We start from the raw sequence: 12,677 nt of genomic DNA, 5'->3' as shown, positions 1-12,677 counted from the left end.
TACAAAATAATATGTAGCCAAATATTTATGGACACATAAAAATTGTAGAGATACAAAACATAGATTAGAAGAATAAATACCAACTTCAAAATAGTTGTTTTTGCAAAGGATGAGGGATGGAAGAAGGGAAGGAGAGAGACGAGGAGAGAATGAAATCCAGGAGGGGTGCAAAAAAGTTGCCTCAACTAATCTATGAGATTTTCTTTTATTTCTTTTTTAATGAAATTGATCTGAAAAACAAAAGTCTTTGCATTCTGGGGCTAAATCCTACTTGGTCATGGTGAATGATTCTATTAATGTATTATTGAATTCTGTTTGCTATTATTTTATTTATAGTCTTTCATCTAGTGCCTTGGTCTTCTGTTCTCCCCCCCTCCCCCCGCCCCTCCACTATATTCTTCAAGATTGGATTTCAGGGTTGTTCCATCCTCATAAAATGAATTAGGGAGTTTTCCATGCTTTTCTATAATCTGGAACCGTTAGTCAAGTATAGGAAAAAATCTGCTACTGGAAGATGGTGGGGGGGGGGAACACATTAGAAAAATCTCTGTTCAAGGAGGCTACTTTAGAGCTACCATTTAGTAACACTTTAACTTTTTAATTTTTGTATGATTATTCTGCTCTTCACACATTACTTTTGCACGAGCCAATTTCTATAGTTGAGAGTGCACAAAAATCAGCATCGTTGGGCTTTTTTTCGTTTCTTTACAAAGACTTGTGCATAGGAATATCTTGGGTTTTAATCTCCCATGTACCTTTTTGACTTCCTCATTTATAATTTTGTTTTGCTTTCCCTCCCTTTAGTCAATATGCCAGAGGTTTATCTGTACTATTGGTTTTCTTCCAAAGGCCACTTCTGGGATGTATTTGTTATAACTTGAACTTTTCTGTTTTCGAATCCATGGGTTTCTGCTTTGTTCTTGAAAAGATTTATTTTTCTTTACTTCCTGAAAATTTTTTTTGCTAATTTTCATACTTCTTGATTTTAAAGCTAACTTCATTCATTTTTATTTTCAACAATAAAAAGCAATTTAAGGGCTTTGGCTATATCCTGTAAGTTTTCATATGTATGAGTCACATTCTCATTATTCTCTAAGTAGTCTTTGATTATATATTTTATTTTTCTTTTGACTCAATAATTACTTGGGAAATTGTTCTTTTTTCTTTATTTCCATATAGTAATAGCTGTTCAGTACAAATGTGAAAAACACAAAGTACAAGAGCAAGGCCATTGAAATGCCTACCACAGTGCCCAACACTCCATATATGAACGTTCACCAGACAGATGCACCGATCGTGATGCAACATAAAGCCTGGTAACTCTGAAAAATAATATCAACTCCCTAGTTATGTCCCAAAAGTTGAAATAATGATAACAATGCAATGAAAAGGAAAATAAGCAGAGTCCAAAGTCGTCTGCCCTTTAGCCCATCACGCAGTTTCAATATTAGGCTCCACATACTGTCTATAGATAACACTAACCCACAATAGGAGCCTCACACAGCCAAATGAAACCACTCAGACCTAATGAAGGCAAAGACCTCCTGACAACCAAGGCCTGACCTCATTCTCTCGCCATCTGCAAGATATCCTAGTTGCTGAAATGGGCGATGCCCACCCCCACATGCATCTAATGTGTCCATTCTTCAGATGGAAGGTCCAGCATAACCGAGGTCAATGGATGATACCACCTCCTTGCGGCACAGCATGGCAGCACCAATATCACAGTTAAGACTGGCCAACAGGCGCTTTTACCAGCTATCCCTGAAAGAGATCCTTGACAGGACGTGCAGATTCCCACCCCCCACACCTCAGTCACACCTACCCTGAGATTTAAGATGCCTCTTAAATCTCTTAAATGCCAAAGCCCACTTACTGTTAGAATTTATTTCAGGGACATAGATAACACCTTGTCCTTTTAAAAACATATGTTAGACAATCTTTCTCTCAAACTACAATAGCAACATATACTCACATGAACCCCTCCCTTCAGAGTAACTAATGTCAGCTATTTGGTATGTATCTTTAGGGGTTCTTCCTGAGCTAACACAAACATGCATCCATAAAAAAATCACATGGGGCGCCTGGGTGGCTCAGTCGGTTAAGCATCCGACTTCGGCTCAGGTCATGATCTCGCGGTCCATGAGTTTGAGCCCCGCGTCGGGCTCTGTGCTCACAGTGCGGAGCCTGGAGCCTGCTTCGGATTCTGTGTCTCCCTTTCTGTCTGCCCCTCCCCTGCTCATGCTCTGTCTCTCTCTGTCTCAAAAATAAAATAAAAACATTAAAAAAAAATTTTTTTAAATCACGTGAATAGATTTTTTTTTCAAAAATGAGATCATCCTATACAAATTTGCTTTCTTTACATAACAAGACCTTATAGATAGGGGCACCTGGGTGGCTTAGTCGGTTAAGCATCTGAATACTGATTTCGGCTCGGGTCATGATGCGAGATCATGTGAACTGTGAGAGTTCGTGAGTCCAGCCCTGTGTCAGGCTCTGCGCTGAGAGCCCAGAACCTGCTTGGGATTCTCTCTCTCTCTCTCTCTCTCTCTCTCTCTCTCTCTCTGGTTCTTCCCACTGTGCTCTCTCTCTCTCAAAATAAATAAATATTTTAAAATAAATAAATAAATAGGGGCACCTGGGTAGTTCAGTCAGTTAAGTGTCCGACTTCAGTTCAGGTCATGATCTCACAATTCTTGAGTTCAAACCCCATGTCAGACTCTATGCTGACAGCTCAGAGCCTGGAGCCTGCTTCGGGTTCTGTGTCTCCCTCTGTCTCTTCCCCTCCCCTGCTCACACCCTGTCTCTGTCTCTCAAAACTAAATAATAATAAAAAAACATTAAAAAATAAATAAACAAAACTTGTTAAAAAAAAAAAAAAAACCACCCAAGACCTTATAGGTGTATCTCCATGTTTTTTTCCTGACAGCTACATAAAACTCCAGAGTATGAAATAATATAATTCACTCAATAATTTCCTATTTTTGTACATTTGGATGGTTTCCAGATTTTTGCAAATATACAATATGTTGCAATAAACACTTTTCTATTGATGTGGTGTTTTTATTTCTGTCTGCCCAAAGTGAAATGGCTGCAAAGAATATGTATATTTTTAATTTTAGTAGCTACTTCCAGATTTTTGTTTAACCAGTAGCCTAAGTTGAACAAATCACAAGTTACTCTGAATGGTTAAAATAATGTTGCTGAGGGGCACCTGGTGGCTCAGTTGGTTGAGCGTCCGACTGTGGCTCAGGTCATGATCTCAGGGTTCATGAGTTCGAGCCCCGCATGGGGCTCTGTGCTGACAGCTCAGAGTCTGGAGCCTGCTTTAGATTCTGTGTCTCCCTCTCTGTTTCTCCCCTGCTCACACTCTCTCTTGCTTTCAAAAATAAATAAAGATTAATATGGTCAAAGGCCATCTCTAAATAATAATAATTATTATTATTCATACTAGCAAAGTATGAGAGTCCTTATTTCCTCCACATACTCAGAAGCCATGGATTATAAATCACCTCATTGTGGCCAAACTAATGAATTTCTAACATGATCTTATTGTCTTTTTATTTACATTTTCCCTTCCCCCATAAGAATGAGCATAATTTAATTTGCTTATTGGCCATTTGCATTTCCTCTTCTGAAATTACCTCCTCCTATCTTTTGCCTATTTCTTTATTAGATTTTTACAAATCCTTTCAGTTTGCAGAAGTTCTTTGTAGAGCAGAAAAATTAACTCTGGGGCTCTCCCCAGTACTTCTGCTGGAACTATCAAGAAAGTGACACCATCTTTTTTGTTGAAATCATTGGTACAAGAGCAATGGAAGCCCAGAGGCACTGGTGCTGTCATTACCACCATGTGAACAGTGAAGGAAAGGAAAATCAATATACAGAGAAAATAAGTCAGAGTGAGGGAGAGAAAGAGCTAATGACAGCATCTGAGTACGCAGGTAAGCCATACATGAAGCTGGAAGGGTTTAGTCATTGCGGTTTCCCAATTAAGACAGCCAGTACATTTTCTTTGTGTTTTGCGCTGGGTTTCTGTCATTTGCAACCAAAGCATTCCTGGAAATAGTGAGTTTTCACACCCTGGGATCACACCCTAATTCTGGAACAAGACTCTACCATCCCACAGAACTAGACAGTCTAAATTCTGGGTCCAGGTAATATCTGAACCAGCCTCACCATCGTTCCTGAATGTTCCTGAGGTTTCCTACTATGTGTGACAGTCTCTAGCGGTTGTGAGGCACAACAGCACCCCAAGCCCATGAGAAGAGTTCACAGTGCATACCTACTTATTGGTCACCAAAAGAATTCGTCTCTACAAATCACTTGGTTTACACCTGTACATAAGCTGGACACACTCAAATGAGAGACCCAAGCCAGAAAATGTGCGGGGGCGCAAGTTAAATAAATCACAAGTTACTCCTACAACTGCTGGATATTTGTGGAAAAGGAGTGTTTGAGTCCACAGATGAGTCTGAAGGCCTGTGCAAGCCACCTGTCCAAGTGCTCATTGAAAACACAGTGGCTCCCGGAATGGGCTTTTATCACATGTTATACTTTCTTAAACTATATATTATGAGTTTATTTGATAGTGTTGTCATGGAAAGGAGAAAGTAATTAGAACTACGTGCTAGAAGGTTTTGTCTACACAGACAGGAATCAAGGGCTGTGGGACTCCTGATTAGGATGGAGGGCCAGATACTGAAATGCTAACAGTTTACATAAACTTGGAACATACTATCACAACATGACAGGTACAGTCATTTATGCACGACACATAAGGCATCCCCAACAACAGCAACAGCAAGCACTTTCATTTATTAAGTACCTGATGTGTGCCAGATACTAAGGGAAGCACTTTTTGTCAATTCATTTTCTTTTCTTCATGTAACAACTGAAGAAGATAGGTACCAAAGCTTAGAAGAAATCAAAGCTTAGAGAAGTTCTGTGAGGCAAAACAGGCTACTTCATGCTGCAGTAAAAAAACACTCAACATCTCAATGCCTTAACATAACAAAAGTTTACTTTTGCTCATGCTACATGACCAGTGCAGGCTGGGAGGGAGGGTCTTGCCCACGTTGGACTAGTGGGCGCTGTAGCTGAACCATCTCTCCACAACTGCTGCATAGGGAAAAGAGAGTGAACCATTCTTCAAGCTTTTTCCACAAGCAACTGACACCCCTCACTTCTCGCATTTCACTGACCAAACGAACCTCGTGCTCACATCCAAATTCAAGGCTGGGGAAGGAGAAGAGTTCAAGCCTACCCGTGCCCAGAAGGAAAAGAGCTGGAAATATTTGAACTGGTCGAAACTGGTCTCACTGAACACAGCAAAGCAGGAGACAGTCCGGCCTCTTCTAGAAACAGAAATGCGCCAGAAACCAGAACTCTCAGTTTCTCTCTCTGCAGTTGCTCCAGGTTAACACTGTCAAGTTCAAAGTCTCTGCCTCAGCTACACACAGATAACCACATCTTCATTGTTATTGCTGCTCTCACAGCTATGAGACTTAGATCTCAGATTTTGTAGAACTCGGTGGATAGAGGTGGGAAAACAGATTTATCTTTCAGGTTGCATGCTATGTGAAAAACTCCTGGAGCTACAGCCAAATGTCTATTTGTAACAAATGGTTGCAATACCTGTGGCTATGTGTCCATATGCAGACAGTTCCTGAATTATAATGGTTCCACTTGACAATGGTGCAAAAGCAAGACTCATTCAATAAAAATCTTTCTTGGAATTCTGAATTTGGATCTTTTTCCAAGCTAGCAACATGCAGTTAAGATCCTCTCTCATGATGCTGGGCAGCATCCATAGCTCCCATTCAACAAGCATTCTGTACCTGCGACCATTCTGTTTTCCACTTGCAGTACAGTATTCAATCAATACAGGAGATATTCAACACTTTACTATAAAATAGGCTTTGTGTTGGCTTTTTTAAAAATGTTTCAAGGGTTTTTTTTAAGTTTTTAATATTTATTTATTTGAGAGGGAGACAGAGCCCAAACTGGGAAGGGGTGGAGAGAGAGAGGGGGACAGAGGATGGGAAGCAGGCTCCATGCTGACAGCAGCAAGTCCAATGAGCTCACAACCATGAGCTAATGATCTGAACCAAAGTTGGATGCTCAACCAACTGAGCCACCCAGGCGCCCCTCAATTCTAGGTAATTAACATGTAGTGTAGTATTAGTTTCAGGAGTAGGATTTAGTGATGCATCACTTACATATAACACCCAGTGCTCATCACAAGTGCCCTCCTTAATGCCCGTCACCCACTTAGGCCACCCCCCCACCCACCTCTTGTCCTCTATAGTTAAGAGTCTCTCTTATGGTTTGCTTCCCTCTCCTTTTTTTTCTTTCCCACATGTTCATCTGTTTTGTTTCTTAAATTTCACACGAGTGAAATCATATTGTATTTCTCTGATTTATTTCACTTAGCATAATACACATAATTCCCATCATTGCAAATGGCAAGATTTCATTCTTTTTGATGGCTGAGTAATATTCAATTGTGTGTGTGTGTGTGTGTGTGTGTGTGTGTGTGTATACATATATATCTTCTTTTTTTAATGTTCATTTATTTTTGAGAGAGAGAGAGACTGAGTGCAAGCAGGGCAGGGTCAGAGGGAGGGGGAGACACAGAATTTGAAGCAAGCTCCAGGCTCTGAGCTGTCAGCATAGAGCCCAATGCGGGGCTCGAACTCACGAACCATGAGATCTTGACCTGAGCCAAAGTCGGATGCTTAACCACCCAGACGCCCCAGTAACTTCTTTACCCATTCATCAGTCGATGGACTGATCGACTGAGTCGATGGCTCTTTCCATAATTTGACTATTGTTGCTAATGCTGCTATAAACATCAGGATGCATGTGCCCCTTCAAGGCAGTAATTGTGTGTACTTTGGGTAAATACCTAGAAGTGTAATTGCTAGGTCATAGGGTAGATCTATTTTTAATTTGTTGAGGAACGTCCGTGCTGTTTTCCAGAGTGGCTGCACCAGTTTGCATTCCCACCAACAGTGCAAGAGGGTTCCCCTTTCTCCACATCCTTGCCAACATCTGTTGTTTCCTGTGTTGTTAATGTTAGTCATTTTGACAGATATGAGGTGGTATCTCATCGTGGTTTTGACTAGTATTCCCCTGATGATGAGTGATACTCAGCATCTTTTCATGTGTTTGTTAGTCATCTGGGTGTCTTCTTTAGAAAAGTGTCTATCCATGTCTTCTGCACATTTCTTCACTGGATTATTTGGTTTTGGGGGGTTGAGTTTGATAAGTTATTTACAGGTTTTTGGATACTAACCCTTTATCAGATAAGTCATTTGCAGATATCCTCTCCCATTGCAAAGATTGCAACCTTTTAATTTTGTTGAGTATTTCCTTCACTGTACAGAAGCTTCTTATCTTGATGATTCTGCGCAACTGTCAGCTAACATAAGTGTTCTGAGCACATCTGCAGGCAGCTAGGTTAAGCTACGGTGTCCACCGGGTTAGGTGTATTAAATGCACTTTCGAGTAACGATATTTTCAACTTGCGACAGGTTTGTAGAGACATAACCCCATCTTAAGTCAAGGAAGATCTATACTTTGTAAATGTGTAAAAATAGAAAATGCAAGTTTCTTAGAACTCGTCCCAGATGTCTGCTTTGTTCACAATTTGGGCTACTTCTCCTTCCCTCACTACTCCCCATTTTCTGTGTAACACCTGTCTACAAGAATTCTCCTCTTTTTACTTTATTTTAATAGAACTTTCTGCCTTCTGGGCATAAAACTCTTTAAAGTGCACATTTGGTTCAGAGGGGTTGTGTTGTGGGTTTTTTCCAAGAGAAGTTTAAAAACCTTCATTGTGCATTCAGGAATAAATGAGAAGTGGTGTTATTTATAATTGGTTCCTTCTAATTCAGACTAAATGTAGATTAATCCTAATTGATAACACATAAAATTTAATTAAACCTTAATAAAGAACCTGGGAAAGAGTTCTCAAAAGATAATATCATTGGTAATGTTGGACGCTGCACACTGTAGTACTTGAGATAAAACACAATCCGTGGGAGTGTTTTCAGGGCTTTGTGAAAGTCCAGATATGCGTCATTATCTCAAATAGGACAGTCATTAAAACTGTGGATAAATCTGAGAGATGGTGTTCTCCGCGCAGCTCACTGATAAGAAGTTTGGACCATAAGAGCCCCTCAGTGACCTCGTCAGCCCTCCTTCCTCTCCCTAGCCTGTTGGTCAGATGGCCACCCAGCTCCCTGACCATGGAGCCACCCTGAGTTATTGCCAAGAGCTACTGTCCCAGCCCACGATGCATCAGACAAACCCCAAATGACTGAGTATCTCCTTGTAGAAATCCAATTAACAATGCTACATAAACATCACCCCTCTGATCAATGTTCCCAGCAGAGTAACATTTTCATCTCATGCATTCACGAATATTTTTATGTGTTCTGGAGTGATTGAGGACTGATCTTCCATGGTCAATCACCCCAGTATCTAATTACTTAAAACATGAATAGAGAGCCCAGGCAGGGGGGGATACCAGACCCACAGGAATGCCTGCCTTAGAGATGGGAGCATTCACTCCAACTGCTGGCAAACTTAATCAAAGGAAGCAAATTCAGATGCCTCTGGGGGCCAAACAGTAACGTAAGTGAGGACAGTGGGTTGGGTTAGGACCATAGCAAGCTGGAGAAGGTCTGCCTGATCCAAAGGGGGCGACTGTTTCTCCATTCTACCCACACTTTCCACTGCGGACTGTGGATCCAATGTTACCAGATCATTTTAGTCTTCATTAAAATTTTTAAATTTGGATTGTAATCTGAGAAATAAAACCCTACTTTTGAGCTGGTAGCAAATATTTTTAAGAGTTTAAATACTTTTCAGGCCTTGTGATTTCTCATGTATAAGTTGACTCTCTAGATCTTTAAAGTTTCTTCCCCTTAGTTCATTCTTTAGCAAACAATGTGGTTTGTTTTGTTTTTTTTTTTTAGTTGGTAGCAAATATTTTTAAATGTTTAAATACTTTGCAGGCATTGTGAGTTCTCATTTATAAATTGTCTCTAGATATTTAAAGTTGTTTCTTCCCTTTGATTCATTTTTCCTTTTAACAAACATTCAACAAATGCCCACTGTATGCCCGGCAATGTTCCAGGCACCGGAGATAGAACACTGAACAACATGAAGATCTCTGTCCTTATGGGGGAGATTGACAAAAAGCAATATACATGATACATAGGTAAAGTATACGGTATGTTAGACTAGTGCTAAAAAAGGACAGAAAAAGCACAGTAGGAGTAAAGGGAATTAGAAATTGCAAAAGGGCTACCTATTGATATTTAGACAGGGTGGTTGAGGAAGGCCTCCAGAGAAGGGGACATTTGAGCAGAGACTTGAAGGAGAGAATAAGCCATGCCAATACCTGGGAGAAGAGATTCTAGGAAGAAGGAACAGCCCATGCAAAGTGCCCCAAATAGGAGTGAGCCTGGTGTGTTCAAGAAACAGCAAATAGGGCACCTGGCCAGCTCGGTCGGTAGAGCATGCAAGTTTTGATCTTGGGGTCATGAGTTTGAGCACCACATTGGGTGTAGAGTTTACTTAAAATAAAAATTAAAGTATAAAGTTTTTTTGAAAAGGAAACATCAAATAAACTCATGTGGCTGGAACAGAATGAGTGAGGGAGAAAGTGGCAGGAGGTGAGGAGACAGAACAGCGGAGGGAGAAGATCACATAGGGAGAGAGCGATGGGGCCACATCAGTCACTGGAATGACTTCGGGTTTTAGTCTAGGAGAGATGGGGACCCAATGGAAGGTTTTGAGCAGAGAAGAGATGTGGGCAGACTTGTGTTTTACTTCTCTGTGCTGAGAAGACTTGGAAACAAAGAAGCTACAGCTAGGAGGCCATAGTAGTGCCCAGGAGTGAAAGGACAGCGGCCCAGACAGAGTAGCAGCAGGGGAGGGGGTAGAAAGGTAGCCAGCTTCTATTTTAAAGGTAAAACCAACAGGAATACCTGATGCACGGATTGAAGGGAGTGAGAAAAACAGAAGATTCAAGGGCAATTCCAAGCTTTCAGCTTGAATAACTGGAAGGATGACAGGTATCCACATATACCCCCAAACCCAAATTTTCCCAGATGATTTCAAACAGCCAGGGCACCCCAATTATCATCCCCTGTCCAAGAATAGTGATGATGTTAAGGAGTATTATCTTTTGATTGAGCACTTACTGTACAGCCAGGCACTTTCTATGCATTACTGTATTTAATCCTACCTACACTCTGGGAGTTAGACCCTGTTATTTAGTGCCATTTCCTCCATGAGGACGCCGAGGTTTGGGAAAGTTAAACAAGTTGTCAAGTTCACAAAGCTGGTAAGTGACAAAGCCAGGATTTAAAGCCATGGCTCTATGACTGCAAGCCCTATGACTATAACCACCATGACATCTTCAAATTTATCTTTTTATGGCTATCTCCCATAGGTCAGGCATGGGCCAGGGCCTTCCACAGATGTGGTCTCACTTAACCTCTACAACAGTCTTAGGAAGTAGATATTCATGTTCCCATTTTCAAATGGAAGCCAATGGAAATACCTATCCACAACCTATTTCCCTTATTCAGAAATCTTTGTGTTCCAGGAAAATACGATAGAGCAGGTGACATCTACCCACCTGCCTCCGTACTGGCTTGGGTAGAACAACTGAGTAAATTGGGGGCGGATAAAAAGAGGCAAAAGACACAGTCTCCTCTGGTAGGGGGTGTGACTCCCCCCGAGAAGATAATCAGCTACCCGAGGCCAAACGCCACTAGGTCTAAGTCTGTGCCTGCCTTCGGCAGGCAGCCCACCCAGTGCACGGAGGGCTTGCTCCATGACACACTCTGTGCTAGCCTTTGAGAACAGAAAGATGGACAAGAGGAAACTCCTACATAATCTAAGGGCAATTAAGAATTTTGGAGGCATATGCATTTCTGTAAATGATGTGCAAAGCTTATTTAAATGCATCATAACTGCCACTGAGCCGAGTGTCTATTCCCAGTTCTTTCCCTTAAATGTTAAAGACTAAAGACAGCACTTACCATCTGCTGTAGCTTGAGATCTGCTCCTTCCCCCAAGGTCTCCTGACATGGCAAGGCCTAGCTGGCAGCCCCATCTGACACAGCCCACCAGCAACGTCTAGAAGCAGTCAGAACATCTGCTGGCCTTTCCTCAGCAACATGCAGCTGCTGGAGACTTGTAACCCTTGCCCCTCAGATCACTTCAGCCAGATTCAAGAGCATTTAGTTCAGTTCTCATCCAGTCTGGGCCCCTGGACTCCTGGTTATTTATTCAGCAAGTGTTTACTGAGCACCTGCTAAGTGCCAGGCATGGGTATAAATGATACCATGGTAAACAACAGAGATGTAGAACCTTGCCTGATAGGAAAAAAAATCTAGAAGGGAAACAAACTTGGCATAAGTTCACTGGATACTGGGAAGACGTATAGAGTATTTCAGGAGCATGTAATTGGTAGATCCAAACCAATGTGGGGTATCCTAGAATGAGTGATCTTTGAGCTAAGAAATGACGCAGCATTAGCTCAGTAAAGGCGGGGACTGGTGATCATTCCAGGCAGAGGGAACAGCATGAGGAAAGGTCTTAAGCCTGGACAGAGAAAGTCACTTTTGAAGACGAACTGTACAACAGTGGAGAGGGTGATGTAAAATAAAGCAAAGACACCAGATCATATAAGGCCTGGTCACTGTAAGGAGTTCTTTTTATCTCCTGAAGGCAGTGGGGAGCCATTAAGGGGTTTAAGCAAATGAGGGGCTTGATTAGATTGACAGTGTTGAAAGATCATTCTGTTGGCTGTGAGGAGAATGATGGGAGGATCACAAGAGAACAAGGAGCTGAGTCCAGGCTGTTGCAGTGGTCCAGGTCAGAGAGGATGGTGCCTGAGGCCAAAAAGGTGGAAATGAAGAGGATGGGGTCTAAGTATGTTTTTGGAAGATGCAACCAAATATGGTGAGACTATAGGAGGTGGGTGAGAGGAAAGAAAGAATTGAGGCTGCTTCTGCCTTTTGGGAATGATGATGTCATTTATGGGATGGGGAAAGGCAGAAGAGGGGTAAGTTTGCTGAGTAAGGGTGATGAATTCATTTCAAGACATTCTGAATCTGAGATGACTACAAGATATTCAAGAGAATACATACGTCCAGAAAGAAAACCCAGTCAGCACCCTATACTGGGTGGTTATTTGTTGTGACTCTTACAAAGATGGCATAGCCAGAAAAGAAAAACTTCCAGCCTAGGAGTCCTGCCTGCTACATGCTGCTGCTGCTGCAAATAAAAACATACAAATAGATGGGGTGCCCGGGTGACTCAGTCAGTTAAGCATCCGACTTCAGCTCAAGTCATGATCTCATGGTTCATGGGTTCAAGCCCTGCATCGGGCTCTGTGCTGACAGCTCAGAGCCTGAAGCCTGCTTCAGATTCTGTCTCCGTCTCTCTCTGCTCCTCCCCCACTCATGCTGTCTCTCTCTGCCTCTCAAAAATGAATAAACATTAAACATTTAAAAAAAAAAACACACAGGGGCGCCTGGGTGGCTCAGTCGGTTGAGCCTCCGACTTCGGCTCCGGTGATGATCTCATGGTTCGTAAGTTCGAGCCCCGTGTCGGGCTCTGTGCTGGCAGCTCAGAGCCTGGAGCCT

This window comes from Acinonyx jubatus, chromosome E3 (assembly GCF_027475565.1).
Source record: "Acinonyx jubatus isolate Ajub_Pintada_27869175 chromosome E3, VMU_Ajub_asm_v1.0, whole genome shotgun sequence".
Classification (NCBI taxonomy): Eukaryota; Metazoa; Chordata; class Mammalia; order Carnivora; family Felidae; genus Acinonyx; species Acinonyx jubatus.
Note: the sequence above shows the minus strand (reverse complement) of the source record.